At 30.1% G+C, this 24,675-nt stretch overlaps 1 protein-coding gene and 1 long non-coding RNA gene across 5 annotated transcripts in view; one reads left to right on the top strand and one right to left on the bottom strand.

The window, feature by feature from the left end:
* The window catches only part of LOC142319302 (uncharacterized), a 61,975-nt gene that overhangs the window by 18,293 nt on the left and 19,007 nt on the right, over positions 1-24,675 (bottom strand). Inside the window, exon 2 of the long non-coding RNA XR_012755167.1 lies at positions 19,545-19,738. This is a non-coding gene — a long non-coding RNA (uncharacterized LOC142319302). The remainder of the gene's footprint in view (positions 1-19,544; positions 19,739-24,675) is intronic.
* Positions 20,996-24,675, top strand: part of LOC142319301 (gamma-aminobutyric acid receptor subunit alpha-6-like) — a 34,193-nt gene continuing 30,513 nt past the window's right edge. For 2 of the 4 annotated variants that reach the window (XM_075356417.1, XM_075356416.1), the window contains exon 1: positions 20,997-21,197. The gene's annotated coding sequence lies outside the window, so the exon portion shown is untranslated. Of the gene's footprint in view, positions 21,198-24,675 lie in introns of all 4 variants that reach the window. The other 2 variants (XM_075356415.1, XM_075356414.1) reach the window with 2 other exon arrangements.

Raw genomic sequence — 24,675 nt, 5'->3', positions numbered from 1 at the left:
AAAAAAAATACCAATACATCAAAAATCAAGAGTACATGGGTACTTCAATGATTAAAGTGATCCCCAAATCCCTACAATTAAATTTATAGTCAATGTTATCAACAAATTTTCTCCACTTATGGTAGGGTATGAATTTTAAGGGTGTTTTTAAAATCTCTGCTCACCCACTGTACAAGATCCTTCTTTTTCAGCAGTTTATCTCTCTCAGATGTTTGTGAAGCAAAATCACCCAAAATCTTTACTATAATTACTCTCTTAATTACACTTGACCATTTTTTATTCATATTTCAATACTAAAGGTTTTCTAAAACAGGTGATCAGTTTTACCAAATCTAACTTCATATAATTAGCAATTGTCCATTTAAACACCTTATCAATATTCTGCAAGTAATCACAATCACATTCATTACTTATAATGGCAGATATTTTAAGATCATCAGCATATCATCAAGAGTGCTTTAGAATTTAAACCAACAGGCAGATCATTTACTAAAAGCAAAAAATAATAATTGTCCCAAAAAGGTTCCTTTAAGAACATATGAAGTTATGATGAATAAAAATGTTTTACCTACCCCCATAACTCTAAACATTTTATTTTCAAGGTGAGACTTAAAATATCTATAAATAATGTTAACCATTCCAAAAGTATGAAGCTAGAAAAGTATTGAAACAAGGTGTTATGAGGGATCATATAAAAACTTTCTGTAAGTCAAAATATATAGTATCAATTAATCCTCTATTTTAAATAACAGGTACATCAAATGACTGTTTCAATTAAATTGGTAGCAGTAAATTGTCCACTCATATTTAGGATATGAGTTATTAGGATGCTTCGATGCATTTTCTGTTTTTTTTTTACAAAATATATGCTTGAAATCAAGTAGGAAGAAAGTAGAGTATGTAATAAAACTTTTTTTATTCAATAAATTTTGTTGTTAAAAAAGCATATGTAAAGCCAATAGATTTTTTTGCTGAATTCAGAACTTGAAAGTTGTATGGATGGTTATACTGTACCAATCTTTTTTTATTCATAGAATTGATCTCTTAAAATAATTTAGATTAATTTTTTTTATTAATGTATATATACTTTGTATTTTGATGTAGTTCGGTCATAAGGAAATAGCATTTTTACATGTTTAAAAACTATTTTATATATTGTTGTATGTGATTGGTGATTATAAGAAAATTTATATTTATGTAACTGCCAATATGATCAATGTTGATATACACTTAATTTATTGTATTCTTAATAATTTCACCTAGAATAATGACTTAATTTTTTTTTTTTTATTTGTACAGTATATTCATTCAATTTTAACTTATATTACTTTTTTTCATGTTAGTAATAATAATGTATGATGTAAGTTTCTTCTGTTTTTAGAGCATTTTATTGTTAATACACTGCATTAATTAATGCAATTAAGGTAGTTCATTTACAAAAAAATGTTATATTTAACTTTTTACTCTCACTTATGGCTACTTAATATTTCTCTTACATCCTCTCATATGAAGTATGCTTTATTGTGATCAATCCTTTTTTATGCACATTTGTAATTTGCCTATTACAGTTATGGTAAAAGAATGACTGAGTAATTAAAAAAAAAAACAAAATTTGTTTTATTAGTTTATAGTAAATTTATTCTTGCTTTTATTTTAAACTTCATAATGTTATATATAAGTATCAGAATGCTTACAAATTAGTATTAATTATTAAACAGATTAGTTAACTTAGTAGTAATAATTTTTGTTGTGTATACACTCATAACTCAATCATTGAAATTAATGTGTTCCTGAAAACATCACAGTCTGCAAAATTGTAAATAATGAAATATTGGTAGTATCAGTAAGATATATTCCATGGCAAAAAAACTATATCAAACGACAAAAAATGCTAAATTTAATACTAATATGACAGAAAAAAAAAATTATGTATATTTGAAGTTCATGATTATTTGATAAGTATGTGAATATACCATAAAAAAGTAATAAGATATAAATAATGCCTATAAAATTGAGAGAAGCATATGTAAAGATGTAAACAGTATGCTATTATTTACTTAACAGAAGCACGTCTCAAAGAACTATTTTTTTATTACTTGTAAACAAGTGGACAGATATGATGACAAAGAATGAGATATCTCATCGACAGGTAGATTAGGAGTAATAACTTTAAAACTTTTAGAAAGATTTCAAACATAGATAGGACATATAATTAAACATAATAATTCTGCAAATAAATTGGAAGTAGTATTTAGAAATAAAGTATTAGGAAGACTGGTATGTTATACAAATCAACAAAGATAGGACAACAATTATTCAGCAATGAAAAGAATGGCTCATACTTTAATAACAGCTAATTTTAATAATTTATACTTTTATTAAATTGTTATTGAACAGAGATTCAAATTTATTAGTTTAAATCTTAATAATTCATAAGCTATACAGTTCGTAAAAGTAAACAAACAGTAAATCAAGAATGAAACAATAAAATATGAGAGTTGCTTTATAACAAAAGATACACATGACTAAAAAAAATTATTATTTATTCAGTGACAATGAAAGTAATGCCAGTTTTCAATATTATCTCCATCTACACTTATCCTATCTTTCTGAGGGCTTTTTTGTTATGGTTAAAGAATTGTTCAGCTCTGTGCCTGAACCATTTTTGTTCCACTTTCTTGACCTGCTCATTGTTGCTGAACTTGATGTAATGTAAAACCTCTTTGAGAAGATCAAATAAACAAAAATCAAACAGCCACAGAGGTCTCATCATCTTTGAACACTCACACTTTGTTCTGAGCCTTGGTTGGGACGACATTATAGCACAGCCAAGTTTCATCACCTGTCATATAATCACCTGTTCATACTGTTCAGATAAAGAAATTTCCCATTTTCAAATTTTTTCACAGCACCATGAAACACCATTTGCCATCTGATTGTGCGTCGAGTATGTGGCACCCAAAGGGACAAAGCTTTCAAATTTGAAGGTGATCTCACTGAATAGCATGAACTGTTGGTGCATTAATGCCCAAGGACACCTTTACTTGGTAGAAAGTCACACACCCATCTGTCTCAAGCATTTTTCATACTGCGGCAATATTTCCCTCAGTCACAGACGAACACAGTCAACCTGATCTTGGAGCATCCTCAAACCCAAAATTTCCTCTTTCAAACTATTGATATCATCTAAATTTTGTTGTACAATGAGGACAACAATATATATGACTCCAAGCACAGGAGACATTTCCTCTGATCATCACTGATCAACACTTTACCCCCACGCAAAATTGCCTGGTATTCAATTTTTGACCATGACGATGTCACTACCTCTTTTCATTAACACAGCTAAAACGCAAATGACACTGAGACAGTAACTAGAACAGGTTGAGACTTGTCTAAACATCCGCTAACTTGTAACTACCTGTGATGATCTGCCATCATATTGCAAAACTTTCCTAGTGCCCTTGATATTAAAATTAGATAATGAAAAATATTCTGTTGTGTTTTGTCAAAATTGTATTGCAGAGTTTTTACTATCATGATGGTTTTATTGAACCAGTTAAATGCACTGGTAAATAAATAAGGAATTCCTGTTTATTGCATTAAATTATTCAGAAAAATTACTTCTGTTTCTTTAAATGTTTTAATTAAATAACAATTTTATTATTTTATTAGATAATAGTAAAATTTTTATGTGGAAATTTTGTTTTTTATGGACTGATTTCCTTGAAATGTGAAAGAAATAGTAGTAGTATCTTCTTGTCTGGAAAGACAAAATATTGTATTTTATAAACCTTACTGAAAATTTTTCTTATTTTACCTCATAAATAACACATACTCTCCTAACTATACATTAAGCAACACAATCTGTATGTTATAATCATACTTTTTATTATTGTTGTAAATAAAATAATTGAAAATAATAATATATTTACTAATTATTGTATTGTATTAAAATGTAGTTAAATGAATTTTTTAATCTTCGAAATAAAGGAATAAATAGTTTTTGTTGTTATTTAACATTACAAATATTTGGATATAGCTTTAAAGTTATACTTAAAAGTTACATTTTTTTCTAATAATTGTTAGATCTAAGAATGTAATATACTGGATTGTTTTAATGATTGTCATAACTGGTTAATGTAGTACAAATTAATCTTTTAAATAAAATTACTTTACTCATTCTTTATTTGCTTATTCAGTTTTTATAAGAGTGAAACATATTGTGTTTTTATAACTGTTATCTATCAATTAGTTTATTTTTCCTCCTAATGTGTACGTTGCAATTTGTTACAATAAACAACCCATCATGTCCCAATGAGATGAGATGTATTCTTGTCCATCACAGTCTTCCAGACTCAGATTGACTATTCCTGCGATGTGTGGTTAATTTAAACCCAACCACCAAAGTACAATGGTATTCACTGTCTAGTATTCAAATTCAGAAAAAGCAACATACCTTTACTAGGATTTGAACCTAAGAATCTTAGACTTTTAAAATCAGCTGTTAAATGATTTAGAACAATGAGTTGACCAAACATGGGCTGACCCCACAGGGGAAGACACCCTCTGCATCCCCCTGTGGGCTGACTCCACAGTGGAAGACACCCTCTGCTTCCCCCTCCATTCCTAGTCCTTATGGGCTTTACCAGATATCATTATCTTCGAAACCTTGGCTTTTGACATATTCCAGCCCACCTCGGCCAGGATACTACCAATGTAAATGCCACTAGTGACATTCTCATCGGTGTATTACTATTAAATGAACTCAAAACAAAACACATCTTACTGAATCTTAGGAACTACCTAGTAGGAACAGAACTACCTACTCGTAGAAGGTAAAGGTGAGTTCAATATACAATACGAAACATAAAAATATTACATGGTACAATAACAACAGTATCATTGAAACAAAACAAAACAACAACAGAAACGTAATTTATAAAACAAAACATCAATAAAAACAGAATACAAGAGAAATCTAAGCAGAACTGTAGATCCCCTCAATCCTTTCCTTTACCAAGTACACTATAAAACTCTCCACTATTGCCCATTCAACCTGGCTCCTTCAGTTTACAGATCTAATGCCGACCTGATAAGATCAAGCCGACAGATGGTCTCTGTGTGCATTAACTCGTATTTTGAGCACTGATAAAAAAGATGGTAGATATCATCCAATTGCCCATGCTGAGAACATATTCCAGAATCTGCCATGTCGAATTTCTGCAGTCTGTCCCTAAAAGCACCATGGCCTGAAAGAAATTGCATCACATATTTATTAGGGTGTACCCAAGAGGCGTCTCACAAACCAGCAACATTTGAATCCTATCGGCGTATAACGCCCACCCTCTGTATCATCCCATCTGCCCTGCCACAAGGCATTACCATGTTGTTTAATTTCTCAAACTTTATCCGAAGTATACACACCAGATTTCTTAGCAACCTATCACTGCTGCTTCTCAAGTCACACAATCAAGTCTATCTGTTTCACGCCTGCAATCACAAAGACTGCTTCCTGTGAAAGTAAGGTAACCACCGTTACCATTAACAATATTAGGTGTTGAGTCCTTAATAATATGTCCTGATAACTTTTATAGTTTAGCATATCTGCCCAAATATGCACCTCATATAGCATAATAGCCTTGCACACGCCTTTATACAGGATGCTCATGGTCTTAAAATTAAGACCCCCAATCAGAATTGACCGAACATCAAATATCAAATTGCAGGCTTCTCTGCACCAACCATGGGCTAATTAGTTTATTTAAAATAATATTATCTTTGTCATATTTTTTACCATGACTGTATAATCTAATAACATTCATATAATCTTTATAACCATATCAGTTTTCTTTGAAATTCTTGTTCTTGTATTTATAATAACAATATAGAAAACTGAACATAATTATATCATTTAGATTATCAGGTTTTTTTAATTTAAGGTTTTTAAAAAAATATTATTATTATTATGTATATAGGAATTATTAATTTACCTTTATGCTTCATTGGTGGTTTAACAGATATCGCCTAAATCTTTTAGTTTATAAAAAATTTAAACCTTGATAAAAAAAATACATTTTAAAAGAGAAGCTAAAATAAAAAAAAATTTATTAAAATGATTTTATTATTTTTATATTTACATAACTAGATTTTGTTGATTTCATTATTAAAGCATTTATTTATAATTTTTTTTTTGCAATTTCCAGAAATTCTGTATAAAGTTGAAGAAAAAATTATGTAGGTAACTGTGACGATCAATTCAAAGGAGATAAAAAAATATTTTTCTTTTCTGTATTTCTATTAGTTGTATTTTTAAGTTTTAATTTGTTTTAAAAGCTTAGTCATAAAAAAACTTATCTAGTTGTAAGGATGATAATTTTTTTGTTGTTGTTATGAGTCAGGAGTGTTTTGTAAGTTGTGTACAAGTACAATAAAGTAAGCTTTTAAAAAAATAAAATATGAATTCATTATATTTTTGTTTTATTTCTTAAACATTACAGTAAGTGTGCTGAGAATATGTAAAGACAACAGCATGTAACATCCATCTGCATTACTATGAATCTATTTTTATTAATGTTTGAAAATAAATTTATTAATATTCTTATGTAACTTTGTTTTCATCCCGTTTATGTTTGAATACAGTTGAACTGATTAATATATGGACTGTTATTGAATTAAAAATCTGTGATTGTTACACTTTGTATTATTATTTTTTGTTAAATAAAAATTAATTTTGAACTAATATTTATGAGCAAAGTGGTGATCAGTTATCGATTAGACTGATTTGATAGATTTTGTATGATAAGTTTGATGATGAGATCTATTATTTATGTAATAATTTTTCTTATAAGGTATATATTTATTCTTGTAAATATAAAAAGGTTTGTTTTGTTTATTTTTTAAATAAACTGAATTTAACAGATCTTTTCTAAATATCGTTATTTTTATAATTTTGAAATACTTTATAGAGTGAAATAAAACAGTTTTAAAGACAATCAATCACATTCTATTAAGTTTTTTTTTTTAATGAACTCTTTAACCAGGAATTTAGGTTCTTATATTTATACTTATAATTATAATGGTGTGAAAGTATAAAAATAATAATATTAAAATGATTAAAAGCCATATTTTTCTATAAAACAAATTTAAAAAGTGGTTACCATATTAATACAACACATTAATTTTTCTTTGACATATTTAGTAAGCATGTAGTCCTTGTAAGAATGATTTTTATTTTCTCAGTTTATATTCCATTTAGAATTTTTTGTTGTAATTTTAAGTTAAAGGTTCAGTATGTAATAAAACATTAATTTAAAATTAATCTTTTATGTATGTTTTCTTTTTATGTGTTTTGTTTTTTGGGCCATCTCTGGAGATTAAAAAAATAAGTTAATTAGAAATTATTACTTTTTATATTTTTGAGCTCAAAAATATTATTGATGTATAAGGCAGAATGAAGTTAGAAGGAAAGAAAATAATGAGAAAGAATTGTTTTTTGTGAAATATTTAAAAAAAAATAGTGCATAACATTATAAAATTAATTTTTTACTGTCTTTTAACTTATAAGAAAAATTTGTCTTTCCTGTTTATATAAATGAAAATTTTGACCCAACTTCAGAATATTTTTTCTCCAATCCTAATCATTCTTCATATCTCTTTGTGATCACTTTTTGTATCTCATACAGTACATTTAAAAAATTCAATATATTTTTTTTTGTTGTGTAGTGAAACATGAAGAGATTGAGCAGATGCATTATAAAGTTGGCATATTTTCCATGAATTTTTAATAGAAATTTAAAATTAATGTATATTAAGACCTTCTGTATTAATATTTCTTTTATCCAGATTCTTTCACCAGTGGAAAGACCACAAATCAGAGAAAAATAATTAAAATTATAATTTTTTTTTTTAATATCTATCTGCTTTTGTGTCCTATTGAGAATAGAAAATAATGTAATAAACTGCTTAATTTAATTTTCTCTCTTTCTTTTTTTATGTATCAACAGATATATAATTCAGTAGGTGTACAGGCTTTATTATTTTTACAATTTTATTACTTCTAGAAGTATTCTATCAAATATTACATTCTGTATAATGCTGTATATTGTGTAAATGCAGACATCTCATTAAGAGTTATAACTTTGATACATATAGTCTTAAAAACCATGAGTTTTTATTGTTTGTATTTATTCATAACAAACTTTACTTGGTTAAATAGTGAAGATTTATTCAGTTCAAAAGATTTATAATTAATATAAATGTAAGTCAATTTAAGTGTTTTACATTATTGTCTTCACCACTTTCACCATACTTTGTTCATATGCTAAATAAATGGTAATGTCAACAAAACAGAAAAGAGCTACGATTACAATCAAAATAAAACTCGAAGCTATTACTAGGTTTAAAAAAGGTGAATTATTGTACATTTTACAGCATACAAGTTATGTATGTTGTTGTAGTTTCATATATACTGCTACAGTTGCATATTGTTCTGTTACTAGATAAAATGAAAAGAAAAATTTATTAAATTTCTCTGCATAATCCAATAATGAATGAAACACTGAATAAAACTGTTTTTAGTTTTTTTTTTTTTTTTTTAATTGAGAAAAGTATATCCCATACAGGAGAATATTCCTGTTTTACAGAAGAAGCACAGTTTTTCTCTTGTAAGAATTAATAATTGTAAACAGTTCAGCAATAATTCTTAGTGGTTAGTTTGAATAGTTGAAAAATCATATTATGGCATTAAAGAATTACCTTTAAGTGGGGAGAACTTTTATTTAGCCAGATATCATTCACTGTTGTATGTAATTTAAATTATTTTATGATAAATACTTAACTAATTTTAAAATTATAAATTTATTTTATCTAGAATTTTTACATGGATAGAATCCTGCCCATGTAATTTCATTTATTTTCATTTTGCTCTGTTTTAGAGAGCTCTGAAAAGTGGTAAATGATTTTTATAAACTTTAATCACTTTCAGACGAATAATATAGAAAGTGAAAAAAATTTCCTTTTTCAGTTTTTTAACCTATAAATAACTAAAACTTTAAATAATTTTTTTTGGTCCAATAAAGGACCAAAATAAATTAATAAACCAAAATAATACCCATATTAATAAAAATAAATTGATTAATATGGGTATTCACTTCTGAGTTTGTTTCTCCAAAATAAAGTAATTTAAATTAACGTCTCTAAAAATACAAATGCGTATATTTAATTTACTAATTTTTTGTCTCTGGAGATTGGCCTATTTAATGTTTTGAGCCCAACTCATTGAGAATGTTTTTTCTTTTATTCAGAAAATATCTTTTGTTATATTTCATAGATTATTTGTAAAATATTAATCATTTAAAAAAGTATTCTTGTTCTGTTAACTGAAATCTGTGTAATAGTTGATAAATAAATCATATTTTATTTTATTACTTTTTTCTTGATTATGTTGTGATGATAACGTTGTATTAGTTATAATAATTTTTGAATGAATGTTTTGGTTACTTCAAAATTCACTTAAGTTGTTTGAGGTATATTATTACTATTATTATTGTTTTCTTAGTTTAAAGTGACTACTTTAATTTTTAAATTTATTTAGTTATGTATTTAAAGATAAATAAACACATTCCTTATTTATTATAATTGATTCTGTTTTATGTTTTAATTATCCCCACTTTATCTTTCTTTCTGATAGAAGTTATATACCTAAAGCATGATTAATTGGTGGGTTACATAATCACCTCATGAAGGTTTTCAATATTTTGCTTAATTATGCTGTAGAGTTTCCTACTTTGTTTACTGTTTGTCTTTCATGTAGCTATTTCTAGGGTTATTAGTTTTGTAGAGTTTCTTACTTTGTTTACTGTTTGTCTTTCATGTAGCTATTTCTAGGGTTTATTAGTTTTGATTTTGTCCTGAAAGTGGATTGTAATTATCAAAAATAGAATCTATCCTAAGTAGAGAATCAAACTTCAGACTTTTATAATATCAATTTATTGCTAAATCATCTTTTCTATTGAGCTACCGTATCATCTGTAACACACTCCTTTTCATTTGCAACTTGACTTCTTTTTGTATAAGGTTTTATGTAAGGCCATCTACTTGGATGTTTTAATGATAGCAAGTAATAAATTTGAATGGCTGACTGATTGCTTGTAATAATCTTGTTTTGGTTTCCTCTCAAGTTGCAGTTTTGGGCCTACCTATTCTTTAACAATATTTTTTTATTCACAGAAACAGGAGAAGAATAATCAACAAAAAACTTCAGTTAACAGTTGATCAGCCATTTTAATGGCACACAATGCACTCTAGTGGTAAATTTAAGAAGTGAAGACACAGGTCAGTAAAACTGTTGTAATACAGACTAATAATTAAAGTAATACTCCTGCTTTTAGATTTCAATAGGTTGTGACTTTTTTTGCATCACCCGGTGTTAATTTATAACAAATATTAAATGAAAAAGTAATGTATATAGCTCTGACATTCCTACAGGACTTACGATATAACAGTTTCAAGAGCTCCAAACAATCAATATTACACAAATGATGTATAATAATAGTAACATTAATGATTGAATACACAATAAACTATCAGAAGTGTATTCACTATAAATAATAAAAGCAGTTCAGTATTTTGAGAAAAAATTATATTCAACTATACACAAAGAAGAGAAGTAAGAAATAAACATTAAAAAATAAACATTCGCCATTAACCTGGTTACCAGGTTAATGGTAACCCTCCGCCTTCTTGCTAACTTCAGCCACGTGCGCCTCTCGACCTTTTGAGTCAGATACCAAACCCCTATAAGCCAATTGACCCTTCTAGAGGAGAAATTTCTGCCCCATCTAACACCACCGTAAGTCTTATGATGCGTCTCCTCCCGCCATCAAGATAATCTTGTTAAATACTTCGATTTGCGTCAGTGATGACGTGTTCACCAATACTTTGAATATCTCAGCTGAGATGCCGTCCGGCCACGGTCCCTTCCTAGGCTGTAGCTTATTATTAATTATTATTATGTAGCTTATGATTGCGTATAAAAACTCATTCATCGTAAAAACGGGGCATCGCCCCGGCCACGATTTTGCTCCGTATTCAGTGCTGATCTTTAGGGAAGAGTTCCCTTACAACCTCCCTCAGCTATGCAGTAGGCAATTTAGGTAGTGATTTGCCAAATTTCCCTAAACCACTCTGTAAGCATTTCCGAAGGGGTCTTCATCCAGGTCATTACATATTTCCTTCCAATTAGCTTCCTTAGATTTGACAATCATTCTCTTCAGCTCCCTACGAGCTTGCCTCAGCAGGGTCAATGTATGTTTGTTGGCGGTAAGGTCGCCTCTCCTCCTTCCTCTAGTGAGTCATCTCCTATATTTAATAGTCTCTCTTAGCGGCCTCCACCTCAGGGCACCACCAATAGACCGATTTTTGGTACGTCTTTCACCTAATGTTTCTCTGCATACATCAACCATCATGCCATGCAACTCTTCCAGCTCCATACTCTCAGAGCCATGGTCAGCCATTTTCTGCACAAACGCATCTCGGATCCCAGGAGCCTGGGTCGATCTCATTCTCCAAGGCCCCAATACACCAATTTCATGACCTTGCGGCTACCCAGTGATCATCTCTATATAGTGATGCTTGTTGAGAGTCTCGTCCTCCAACACGTGCCAACACATGTCTCTTGCCTCGGACTCCCCAACAAACGTAAGGAGTGAAACCCCCTATCCCCTCTGTGAAATTTGTGTGCGCCAAAGGTGTTTAAACACACCATATTTACAGAGGCCAATAGCCTCAGCCAGTGTACTGCCTCTTAGATTTGTTGTTTCACTGCCCAATTCAGGGGCTTCGCATTGAAGTCCCTGCATACGAATACCGGGTGATTCCGCCTCCGTAAATCTGCAGTTAAACTCTCTATCCTGTTAGTAAATCCCGTTACTGATTACTGATATGTTAGGTGGGACATATCAGCTATAGAAAATCCTGCCACCAATCTAAATTCAGACGAACCACAGTCCCTTTCCACTATCACTAATCGCACCCTGTTTGGGAACTGTTGCAGTGGCGCAAGTACATTCATCATTCGTATACCATTGTGCGGTTTTTGCTACACCAAGGTTCGGTTCAGCAACCACCAATAACTCTGCCTCATAGTCCTTGGCCATGGCCCACAGTAAATCGTGAGGGTGCCGCGAACAGTTGGTATTCACCTGTAATACGTTTATTGAGTTCTGCATAAAGTGCTGCCATATTGCTGGCACTCCGCACCACACTTTCTACACGTTGTCGGCTCAATGCTCCCCGCCTTAAAATGGCCTTCTTTCCCACAATTGAAGCAGCAGCGCCTACGATCCGGTCCCTGACAACTAGAGGCTTTATGTCCCAGATCCAGCACCAATAGCACCTTTCCTATTCAGTATCCATTGTTACTCTACAAGATATCACTCCCACACTCAAGCGACCCTTCAACAGTAGCTTCTCAGCCACCCCACTAGTTACAGTTAACGAGGCCACCTGAGTTCAAGAGTGGGCCGTCCTGAGCCTAATTGAGTGATCAATCTTCTCGTCCTGTCCGGTAACTTCTTTCACCGCCTTAACCACCTTTTCTTTGGTGGCCAGGGCTTCGATTTCCCTGACATTGATTCTCTGTGATTTTTCTTTTTTCTTAAGGGCGACCTTAATCCCTTTAACTCCATCTTGGAGTTTCCTCAACATTATTTTTGGTTCCTCGGCCTCCTCTTTAACACGAATCAGGAGATCCTTGTCTTGGCCTCTCTGGACTGAGAGGATCTTTGGATCTTCTTCCTGAACCCTGTTTTTGACCTATTTAAGGAGATGTGCAAAAGTTTTCTTCTCTTGGTTGTCGGCCACCTTGACCACTAATGTTTTTCCCTATTCACTTCGTCCTTCGGTTTGCTTACTCAAGAACCTTCCTAGTAACATGAGCAGTATCGACTTCCTTCATCCCAAACACTAAGTTTTGCCTTGCCTGCAAGAACACTTCGGCAACTCCCTTTCTTATATGTGGTATGTTACCCTCTACAATCGCCAGAATCTATGATTAGCACGAATACCTTTTTAAAATCAACAACATCCTCACCGCAAAGGATCGTTGCACACTCAGAACAGACGAGCAGCTGACCTACTCTCAAAATCCACTCGACTCAAGGTCACGAAGTCTTGGTGCCACTCGTCTAACAGCCTCAGAGAATTTACTATTACCTGGCCATAACAAAGACTATAGCCAGGTCCTTATCTTTCTTATCAAATATTGGATCCTTCAGTTCCGCCATCTGTTGTAACCACTCTTTATTCCATTTAGCTACGACCAAATTGTCTATTTCATCATTCTCAATCGCCTTCCTCAATCTGTCTTAGCAGCTCTTCATTGCCAATCGCTAGCCTGGTCTGGCATGTCACCTCATTAATGTCTATTTTCTTGTCAAATGGTCTTGATTCAACAAACGAACAAAAAGCCTGCACCACTTTCTCCATATCACCTGCTAGCTCCCTTGCCATATGGCTTTTCTCCGCATGTTTCATCAGTGCCCAACTGACACTGATGAGCTCCTTCATGTGTTTCACCATTTCTTCTTGGGGGGAGCATCCTGTCCTCTTTTCTTGCACCTTCTCAGATTTCATTGGGGCCATCTTATACGTTATATCCTCCATCAAACGTTATATCCTCCTTTCGTTCGTTGTGTTGCCCTTCTCAGAGTCACTCGTGGCACTGTCACGGGAGCTGGCAGTGTATTGCAGCGCCTGCTGCTGCTGACTTCTGCTTCTTTTCACCATTACGGGAAGCAGGAGGTTCCAAACAGTTTAAAAACATTATGAGGGGTTATCCTGCTCAATTCCTAGCATTTTAACACCTCGCAAGCTATTTTTTGGGATATTACCCAAGTATTACCCAAAATCCGGGGTTGGAATTTGGTAAGGAGGGAGGGGTTAAAATCCAAAAGGAGATAGCCTTTATAATCCAAAAGGCTATAGGGGTTATAATCCAAAAGAAGAGGAGGAAAGAAGTGTAAAGGAAAAGGCTGATGAAAACTGGGTTGAAATCGAACCACGGGGTAGTTAGAAATCCACAATTTAAAATTTCCGATTCAAATCTCAACTCTAATCCTACTAGTCTACTATAGCCTACACTGACAATTGTCTTCACCACAGAGGTAGACTATAGGAAAATTTTATATTAAAATAACCTCTTCTCTTATCTACAATAATTACTACTAACAATATTATATGTACAATGTTGAATTATTTTCCAAATAAATTCAGAAAAAAATCACGAAAAAAGAATAAAAACTTCTCACACATGCACACTCATACAACACTATTTACAACACACTATTATAGTACAAACTTACACTCGCAGATCCGTAGTAAGCACTCCATAAAAACTTTGAAAAACACTATAGAAAAATACAATAGTGCAGAGAAAGAACAACACATCCTCTCTATAACCACCAATGAAGCACTGTATGACTTTGTTTATATTACCTTACAAGGAAGAGCCTTATTATGCTAACGTTGTTTTAAAGTTGTACATTTCTAGTCACTTATTAAATAATTTATAGAAACTATGCTTTATGATTACATATATAAAGCGCATTAGGAAAGTTTTACAACACGATGGAACAGATCATCACAGGTTACAAGTTAGTGCATGTTTAGGCAGATCCCATCCTGCACTGTAGTTGCTTTAATGTCATTTACTTTTTGCTGTGTTAGTTAAAAAAGGTAGAGGTGACGTTATGGTCAAAAACTGAATACCAGGAAGTTTTGTTTATGAGTTAACTGTTGATCAGAGGAAATGTTATCTTTGTTTGGAGATGATTGTACTCATTGTACAACAATATTTGGGGGTACCAAGAGTTTGAAATAGGAAATTTTGGCCTTGAGGATACTCCAAGTTCAGGTCGACTGAATTTGTCTGAGACTGAGGAAAACATTGCTGCAGAACAAAAAATGCTTGAGACAGACATGTGTGTGACCACCACGAGTCTTTGGGCATTAACACACCAGCAATTCATGCTATTCTGTAAGATTCATCTACAAGTTAGAAAGACATGCTGCAAATTACACATCCCATGTAATTTAACTGATGATCAGATGGCATGTCATGAAATCCTGAAGAAGTTTTAAAATAGGAAATCTATGTGAACAGTATTGTGACAGGCGAGTAAACTTGGCTGTATTATAATGACATTCCGACCAAGGCTTAGAACAAATTGTGGGTGTTAAAAGATAAGTAGACTCCATAGCTTTTTAAAAATCCAGATCAGTGAAGAAGAGAATGATGAATATATTTTTTTTAGTGTAAGAAGAGTGTTAGAGTGCATTGTGTTGGAAAAAAGAAGACAGTTTCAGGGAAGTGGTATACAGAGGAATGCCTGCCTAAAATTGTCAAAGCTCCCAAGAAAGTCCGCCTAAACTCATTGATGGATGCGTGGTTTTTTCACCATGATAATGCCCCAGCATACTACACCAAATTTCGCTCCAAGTATTTGGACAACATTGAAATAAAACTGTTCAATACCCATCCTACAGTCCTGACCTTGCTCCATATGGCTTCATATGTCAAGGTTTCTTTGAAGAAGTCTATAATGTGTGGTGGAAATTATTTTGAAAACTTACAGAATGTAAAATTATATTGCAAAACTTTCCTAGTGTTCTTAAAATATACCTTAATCAGTTCGAGTAATTAATTAATTAAAATATTTTATCAGTGCAGTTTGATGTAAATAACTAAAATGTTTTCCTTTTTAGAACCAAATTTTCTCTTTTTTTTTTGAGGGAGAGTTTAGGATAACATTTTATTGCCAGATGTCCTTGATATCAATCTTTAAAGGGAATGGATTACACAAGTTTTTATGGATGAATTAAATCTCATACCTAAAAGGGATTTGAAACTGGAAACTTACAGATGAAAAAAAATAAAAAAAATAATAAATAAATAAATTCTACCCCTCTGCCATGGAGATCAGTGATATAATAATGTAGACATAATATAAATTATTAAAAATTTAATAAAATGATTTCATTTCATATTAAAAATGTAAAATTTATGTTTGTGGATATCTTGTGATAAATATTTTTTTGTTTACTTTGTTGAATCATAATATTGCAAGTATTCTTTGTCTGATGTATAATTCATTTCAGCCAAAAAAATAAAATAATTTTAAGCAAACAGCTTTTGATGAAAGAAATCATCATATGTGTTTATTTTAAGAATTCATTCAAACCATGTTCTATTTTTGTTTGGAATATTTTGGCTAACTCCTCTCCCTTCAGGCCAAAATAGTAGACTAGAGAAAATGTATACAAGAATAACAAACAATTATTGCTCTGTTATTGCTTTCCAGCTTAATTTACGTTTGATATGGTTTAACATTTTTTTTATGAGTATTTATAAAGACAGTTATGTATTTTTAAGTCACAGTTTAGTGCCGGCCTTTGTGGCGCAAGTAATAGCATCTTGGTCTTTCATCCAAAAAAACCCAGGTTTGAATCCTGGTCAGGCATAGCATTTTCACGCTTAAATTATCATTCATCTCATCCTCTGAAACAATATCTAACGGTGGTCCGGAGGTAAAAAAAAAATCAAAGTTGACTGAATTTATTTAAAAATATAATGAATTATTCATTTTTAAATTGCAGTTTTACAAATTATTTATGGTTTTCTCTTGACATTAATTATTCATTATGAAAATAAACAAAATTAAATAAAATAATTTAATTTAGTAGGTATGTTCATCAGCCAGTAAAAATGAATAATTATTGTACTAAAAATTGTTTTATTGTTTAAATTAGGTTGCGTACTGTTTACATACAAGTAAAATTTTATAGTACAACATTTAATTACTAATTGTTTATAAACATCATGTAATATTAATTTTTATAGTACAAGAATCTTGTTTAAATATTTTTATAAGTATTATTAGGAACCTATTACATTTCTGCTACTCTCAAAACAGTTGATATTCCAAAGTCTGCATCCTTTCCCCGAATAAGTAATTGTGGATCTGATACCTTGAAAGGCAGTCATAAAAAGTAAAATTTAACAGGACCAGCCCTTTTATTTTTACCTCTATCAGTAAATAACTTTATGGTCATTAAAATTATATTTACTGTTGCGTAATGTTATACACATAGAAATCTTTTTCAAAGTTGAATAATGTTGAATGAAATTAAAATCATGTATCTATCCTTTATTTATAAAAATAAATAAATATGCCTACAATATGCCTAAAGGCTGGTTTGTGTTTCCACTCTGTATGATATTATTTTTTTGTGATGTAGGTGATATATTGTTTTTAACATTACTAGTTTTTGAAAGACATCTTATGAGAACAAGACATGCATGTGCAAATTCTTTTACTATATGGAAGAGAAGAGGGACAGTTGCCTTTAATAGGAAAAACAAATTTTTTTTTAATAAATGATAATAAGAAATAAATTATTTTTTTACTTTGAATTGCAAAATGCATTTTTTTAAATTTCTTTTCATCAATTGTATACTTATAACATTTTAGGTTTACAGATTATACAGTGATTACAATTAAATAGTTATAACAAAAATTTGAATAAATAATTTCATGTAATTTGCTATAGTTAAGTGACAAATTATGTGATATCTTGCTGACATTTAAAAATATCACCGGTGTGATATTTACTGACATCAGAAGATATTGAATGTTTCGATAAAACTAAAATAGATTTATTTAAAGTAAATAAAGAACTTGAAATTATTATTATAGAAATACACATTAAAATACATAAATGATATTTTATAAAATTTAACAAAGTAATATTTTGTAAGACCATCTATGATAAGACTTTATTGATCAAACTTTCTGATAATCCTGATCAATTTATGTAGATTTTTAAGTGAATGAAATAAATTTGTGCAACAGTAAATAAGAAATATGCAGTAGCCTATTTGCATTTTTATAAATGATTGGAGTTATCTTTTTATAAAAAAAAGACAGTGAAACCTATTATTTATTGATCCGCCTTTCTTCTTCTTGCTCATTTTCTTACTCCTTCTATTGTAGTTGTCAAGATTTTATTTCCTCTAACTACTTGTCCTAACCAGTTTCCTTTTCTTTTGTAAGTGCTCTTTCTTCTTTAATCTTGTTCATTCCTCACTTTATCCATCCATTTTACTCTCTCAGCTTCCTTCATTCTCATAAGTTTCAACAAGAAACTACAACTTCCGTAAGAAACTACAAAGGAATGAAGGAGAAGGCTTGGGAAGCATGGAGAGCATAAGGGGATCTGCCGCCAGGCAGAAATACTAGCTGATGATTGGGCTTAATATATCATTTTATCTTCCATAATTTTCTTCTTCACTTTATCCAGAATTATAGGAATCTATGATCAGGTGAGCAAAATAAGTTTGTTTTCTCTAGTACTCCAGAGAACACTGAAGTACAAAATCCTCAGTCCATTTCCTCTCCCTCTTCCTTATCATCCATGTTTCAGGTTCCATACAACAAGACACTCCATACATAACACTTGGCTAACTTCTTAAAGTCCAGACTTTACTAATAATAATTTCTACTTCTTACTGAAGGTTTCCTTTGCCATTGGTATCCTTCCTTTTATTTCCATCTAAATAAGAAGTATACAACAAACTAGTTGAACACTTTATTTAAGAATAAAAAATAATATTGTTTTAAACGTGGAAAATATTCTGGTTAATATTATTGTAATTTCATAGATATTTCACTTTATTACTAATCCGAATACACTTTTACATATCAGCATGTCAAGCCACTGAAATTCTGTCCATGTTCGGTCCTGGAAGTGAAATCTTCACTCTGTTCAATATAGAGATTGGATGTGTAGTGAACATCATTATTTTCAGAGATGCTACTCTGATTGTTGCCGACTATACCTATTATGTTGTAAACACACCAGTATCATAAGGAATCATGTAACAGAAGAATCACATTAATGCATTCACACCCTTTTCACTCAGTGGAGGGAAGTTAATATATTGTGTAATTTGATTATATATATAATTAATGTAAGTTCAGTAATGAATGTAAAAAAAAATATATTTCAGCTCTAATAATTCATACAAAGATAGTAATAATACTGAAATTAATTCCATTGAATGATTATTGTTTATTGCCAGTTTTTTAAACTGGTAATAAAAGCATAAAAGTCATGTATCACTGAAAAAGCAGAAATATACCATAGGTCTGAACTGCAAGGAATAAGTACAAAATAGATTTTGAAGTTCAAAATATGTTGATACTATAAATATGGATATATAAATACTTTTATTATCACAAATCTTTGAGTAAACCTTAATCATTTTAAAATAATGTGGATAATTACAACTGGCATAGATTAAACAATGTCTGGCCTAATATTGTTATGAGGTTTTGTTTTAGTTCTACTTAAATTTGATTATTTTTATCTTTATTGATAAATTTCAAATAAAGAAAGAGTTTCTCAATTCATCCTGTCTTCAAGCTTGAATATATAACCATCCTATATGTTCAAGTCCTAAGTTATTTAGGTCACTAAATTACCTGATTTTGATGATTTTTATCTCTGAAGGTAGTCTGTCATTCTGCTGGTATAGTTGTATGTTTTTTCATAAAAACGAAAAATTTTGTTATCAAAAAAAGTCAATCCTTACATATACAATTTAAAGATTTTTTTATCATTATTGCTTAGTATTTGTTAAGTAATGCTGTTATAGATTGATATTCAAAGCATTTTCCTGTAAAAATGAAAGAAAAGATTTTCATCATTGCTTATAGCTGTGCATTGAATGGTGTTATAGATGTATATTCAAAAATTGAAGAAAAATCACAGAAAAGTAAAAAAATTTAAGAAAAGTAGTTAATAAGTAGTTTAGAATATGAATAAGGGATTAATTCACATTTTATATTGCAGAGATCTTACAGTCTTATTGCAGTTCTCTCCATTGTATAAGTCCTGATTGTCAGTTCTCTCATTTTTGTATAAGTGTAGAGTTTTCACTTTTTGTGTTTCTTGCAAACAACTTTTTTTCATAAAGGTGTAATTTTTTAGGTTTATTTATATTTTTAATAAAAAAAAAACTAAAAATGTAGAATAAAATAAACTTTAAAAAAATAATTAATAAAACTAACTTAAAAAAAATTGCACCAAAAGTAAAAAAAAGGAATAATAATCTTCCATTTCCTTAAATTTCAAATTGTCATAAAATTAAAAATAGTACCAAATTACTAACCCGTAATTTGGCATTAAACAGTAAAAAAAATATCAAAATTCATTGAAGAATTGAAAATGTTTATAACTTTTTGCCTTACATTATCTATCTAGTCATTTTGTAACTGTAATGCACTATTGGATCTGAGGTACAAGAAACGCCAGTCAAAGTTACTTTCTCTGAGAGTAATATTTAAAATTCAATCAGTCCCTTTGGTAAATGGAATAAGTATATAACTTGTAGAGCTGGATATTACCTAAATTTTGATAGGCTTAGCATCTGATACTGAAAACATAATTCAGTTAAGAGAAGGAGGCAACAAGAAACCATTTCTTCCCTTACTTTTTCTAGAAGGTCTAACATTGGATGCTTTTTCTTTGTAATGGTCCCTTTACATTTTCAGAAGTAACTTGTAAATTATGTGAGGATCCTTAAAAAATTACAATCAAGACACAACATAGATGGTTTTATTGTTGTACTGTTTCTGTTTACTGTTTATGATATAGAGAATGTATAATTTTAGTAAATACATCTTTATTTATCTAAACTTTAGCTATTGAATAATAAGTACCTAAATTTGGTTGCTGTTGTGGTGAATATTATAATGTAAATACCTGGTGCAATATTTTAAATTTATGTTTATTACATATATTATGCTGATTTTATTTTTATACAACAAGATCCAGAAAAGAAAATTATTACTGTTTGGTGATGCCTATGTATCATTATTAAAACTTCATAAAACTGCCAACTATTTAGCCAGAGAGACAAACATATTTAGCTTTGGAAATTAAGAGAGGGTAAAAAAGAGGATTAAAAGTTTTGAAATATAAGATGTAAAGATAGCTGATTTAATCTTGCGGAATGCACAAGTGTGTATCCCACTTGATTAATGTGTATTCTGTAGATAGTTTGGCTCCTTCTCACTAAAACAACCTACAAAATCGTCAGTAGTTCTGGATCATAGCTTCACAGTCTGCTTATGGTAAGCAAATTATGATAAGTTAAAAAATTTTCATGTAGATTTTACTTAAATATTAAATGAAATTGTTTAATTAAACTATTACAAATAACTAATGTAATTTACTAAAACATAATCATTGACTATATTTTTTAGTTTTTTATATTATATTGCTACCATAATGTGATATTGTTTGTAATATTATAATGCTATTAATTTTTTTTTCATATGACTACCTATTTATTTGAGATTATATATACTGTTATGACAATCTACAACTTCAGTACAGTTCAGCAGTTGGTTTAGTCAGTTTGTTAATTAATAGATGATCACTTCTGAAATTTTATTATTAAATAACCAAAGTACATTGGTAGTGTGAGCATTTAAAACCATGGGGCTTTATTTTGCAACCCTCAAAATGTATTTTGACTTCTTATAATGAAGTAGTAAATTTAAAATAAAGTCAGTTGACAATACAAAGTGTTAAATTTGGGTCTTCCCGAATCTGCTCATGCTATTTACCGATTCAAAATTAATTGATTTTTTCATAATATAAATAATTTTATTTATTTTTTCATGAAGTTAAGCAATAAAAAATATTTAAAATATCAGTTTTTGAATGACAAACTGAATCACATCAATCAAACAGTGAACTTTAAAATATATTTCATAATGGTGTTAACCCTCATATGACCATTTACAATAACTGCTGCTGCTGTTCTCATCCTGATGTTTAGTGTTATTGTAGAAAACTTTTCAGTATTCATTGAATATTTATTTGAAATTGCATCCCATTTGAGTAATGTGGAACATTAAAGCAATGCAATTAGAGTATTTCATATACTGCAGGGGAATTATGGGATTTTGGTAACTGTTATGTACATAATGGCTTGGTTTATTTATTATTTTTAAGGCTATTTTGAATACACAATTCTAGATTTGTTTGCTATTTTTTCCGAGTTTTAATTTGTGTATATTTGTGTATTTATCTTGTATTGTATTTATTTATGTATTTTTTGCTTTATTTAATTAGTTTTTATTTTTATGTCAGCGAGAGTCATAAATTGATATGTTAAGTAATCTGTAATCATTCTAAACCGAAAAAATATAATTAAAAAAAGATGGTTTGAAGTGTTGCAAGTGAGTGTCTGTTATTTTAATTTTCTACATACAAATTTTGAAAATGTGTTTTTGTAAGTTGCTGTAGAAACCGATCTCTAAAATCTTTTTGTAAATTTGTGTCTAAAATTAATTTTCAAAATAATTTTCTATTTGTATTTCATAATTGATTTGATAGATTTTAAATAAAAATTATATTCATCAATATTTAATTAAATACTCAGTAGTGTATAAAATATAGGTCTGCCAAGGGCAAAGCTGGGAAAGTTATTTGCCACGTTTTTTAAATGAATATTTTATACCATATTGGTATGCATTATGTGGGCATATGCACAAGTGCACGTATAATAATTTATTTTATTTAATTTTGAGTTATACAGTCTTTCTATTCATTAAGGAATCCACTTTAGGTTCATATGTACATATACCTAAATCTTTTCTTCTCACTTTACAGCCAGTATTTTTGCATTAAAGTATAGTTTGTAAGATAATACTGTCCATTTTTTTTTTTTTAATACAGTGAAACCTATACAAAATATTGGAAATAAATATAAATAAATATTTAATTGGAAACCTTCTCAAAACATACGGTTTCACAAGTCCCGACATATTTTTATAGAAATTAATTTCTTCAAGACGGAAAACTCCACAATACGGAAACTGAAAGGAAACATAGATTTTACTTTTAATTTTACGTTTTAATCTTGTCCCATAAGACGGAAAGAAGAAGAAAAAAACATTGTACATTCCCACGGTTTGCTAATTATAAATCCAGTAGAGTTTATTATTATAATAATGTAGTACTGTAACTGTTGTTTATCTAACAATCAACTTTCAGGTGAGGCTAAAGATGTAGACACAAGAAATAGTTAGATTGAGAAAATAAAATTAAAGAAATAACGGCAGGTTACGAACCAAAAAATATCGGTAATTGGGATAAAACCGATTTATTTTTCGAGCTTTACTGAACAAAACATTGTGTTTAAAAAATGAAAAATGTATTGCAGGCAAACAATCCAAAGAAACACTGTTCTGATGTGCGGTTTTGCGGATGGCACGTTGCTTAAACCATTGGTGATAGGTAAATCTTGGAAGCCTCGCTATTTAAAAAATGTCGTTCAGTTACCACTGGAATGGTACACGAATAAAAAGTCTTAAATAACGTCTAACAAAATGGAAAAATGGCTTTATAATTTAAATGAAAAAATTGTTAATGAAAATAGAAATATTCTACTGTTTTTAGACAATTCGTCGTGTCACCCTCATGGAAATTATTCTAATGTAAAACTTGTGTTCTTTTCTCCAAACACAACTAGTGTAACTCAACCAATGGATCAGAAGATTATAAATCACAAAAATTCATTATCGGAAACATTCTGCAATCGCTAGTCGCTAATGTGGATTCATGTTGATCTGTTCAAGAACTGACGCATAACTGTTCTGGATGCACTAAGTTGGCTCTCTTCATCGTACAAACAAATTACAAATAACTGTGTTAAAAATATGTTTAAAGAAGCTGGTTTCTGCATTGAAACCGATAATGATTATGTTCCCCATACACGTACTTTGCGCAGTACAACAATATTGCGTGAAGTTGAATTTTTTTTGCATAGAAAGTGATCAAACATCGGTTCAAGCTGAAAGCTACGTGGATATTGATGGTGATTTGGTAACCGAAGAAGGATTTTAGACGTAGATGAAATTATTTTATCTGAAACAGGCAAGATAAACGAAAGTTCAGAAGAAGAAGGAAACGGAGAGGACACAGAGAACAAAATTAACAGTTTCGAAAAAAAGCATTGAGTATGGTCGCGCAGCTGGAAGAATTCGCGATTCGTATAAACAGCGATAATTTGCGACAGAATATGTTAACCGCTAGAATATATTATTGAAAACGAAAGTTCCAAGAGTAAATTATTGAAACAGAAAACTGTACTTCACTACTTTAGAAAATGATTTTATTTTAGAATTAGTGTTAGATCATGTTGTGTTTTAGGCTAAGTGAATTTTTTCTATTTACTTTTATTACTGAAATTTATACTTGAAGTGAAGTGTATAAATATTGAAAACGTAAGTTCCAAGGGTAAGTTATTAAAATAAAACTGTACTTGATTATTTTAGAAAAGGCTTTTATTTTATTTTGCCTTCTAATTCAACGTAACTTAAATGAAAAATTACTAACTTGTAAAAATATAAAACACCCTCTTTTAGTGTAACTGAACAATTTTTGAAAATTAGTGGTTAATGTTCTCTATATTCACTATAATTTTCGGATTATTCCAAATGTTTATCCTTGCCTTCATTTTACGTTTGTATAATTCATAGCAAAGGACCTCACGATAAATTAGCTCGATTTTTAAAAACTCATCATAACGGAATTCTT

This window comes from Lycorma delicatula, chromosome 2 (assembly GCF_047948215.1).
Source record: "Lycorma delicatula isolate Av1 chromosome 2, ASM4794821v1, whole genome shotgun sequence".
Lineage (NCBI taxonomy): Eukaryota > Metazoa > Arthropoda > Insecta > Hemiptera > Fulgoridae > Lycorma > Lycorma delicatula.
The sequence above is the reverse complement of the archived record's forward strand: the minus strand, read 5'-3'. Positions and strand labels throughout refer to the sequence as shown.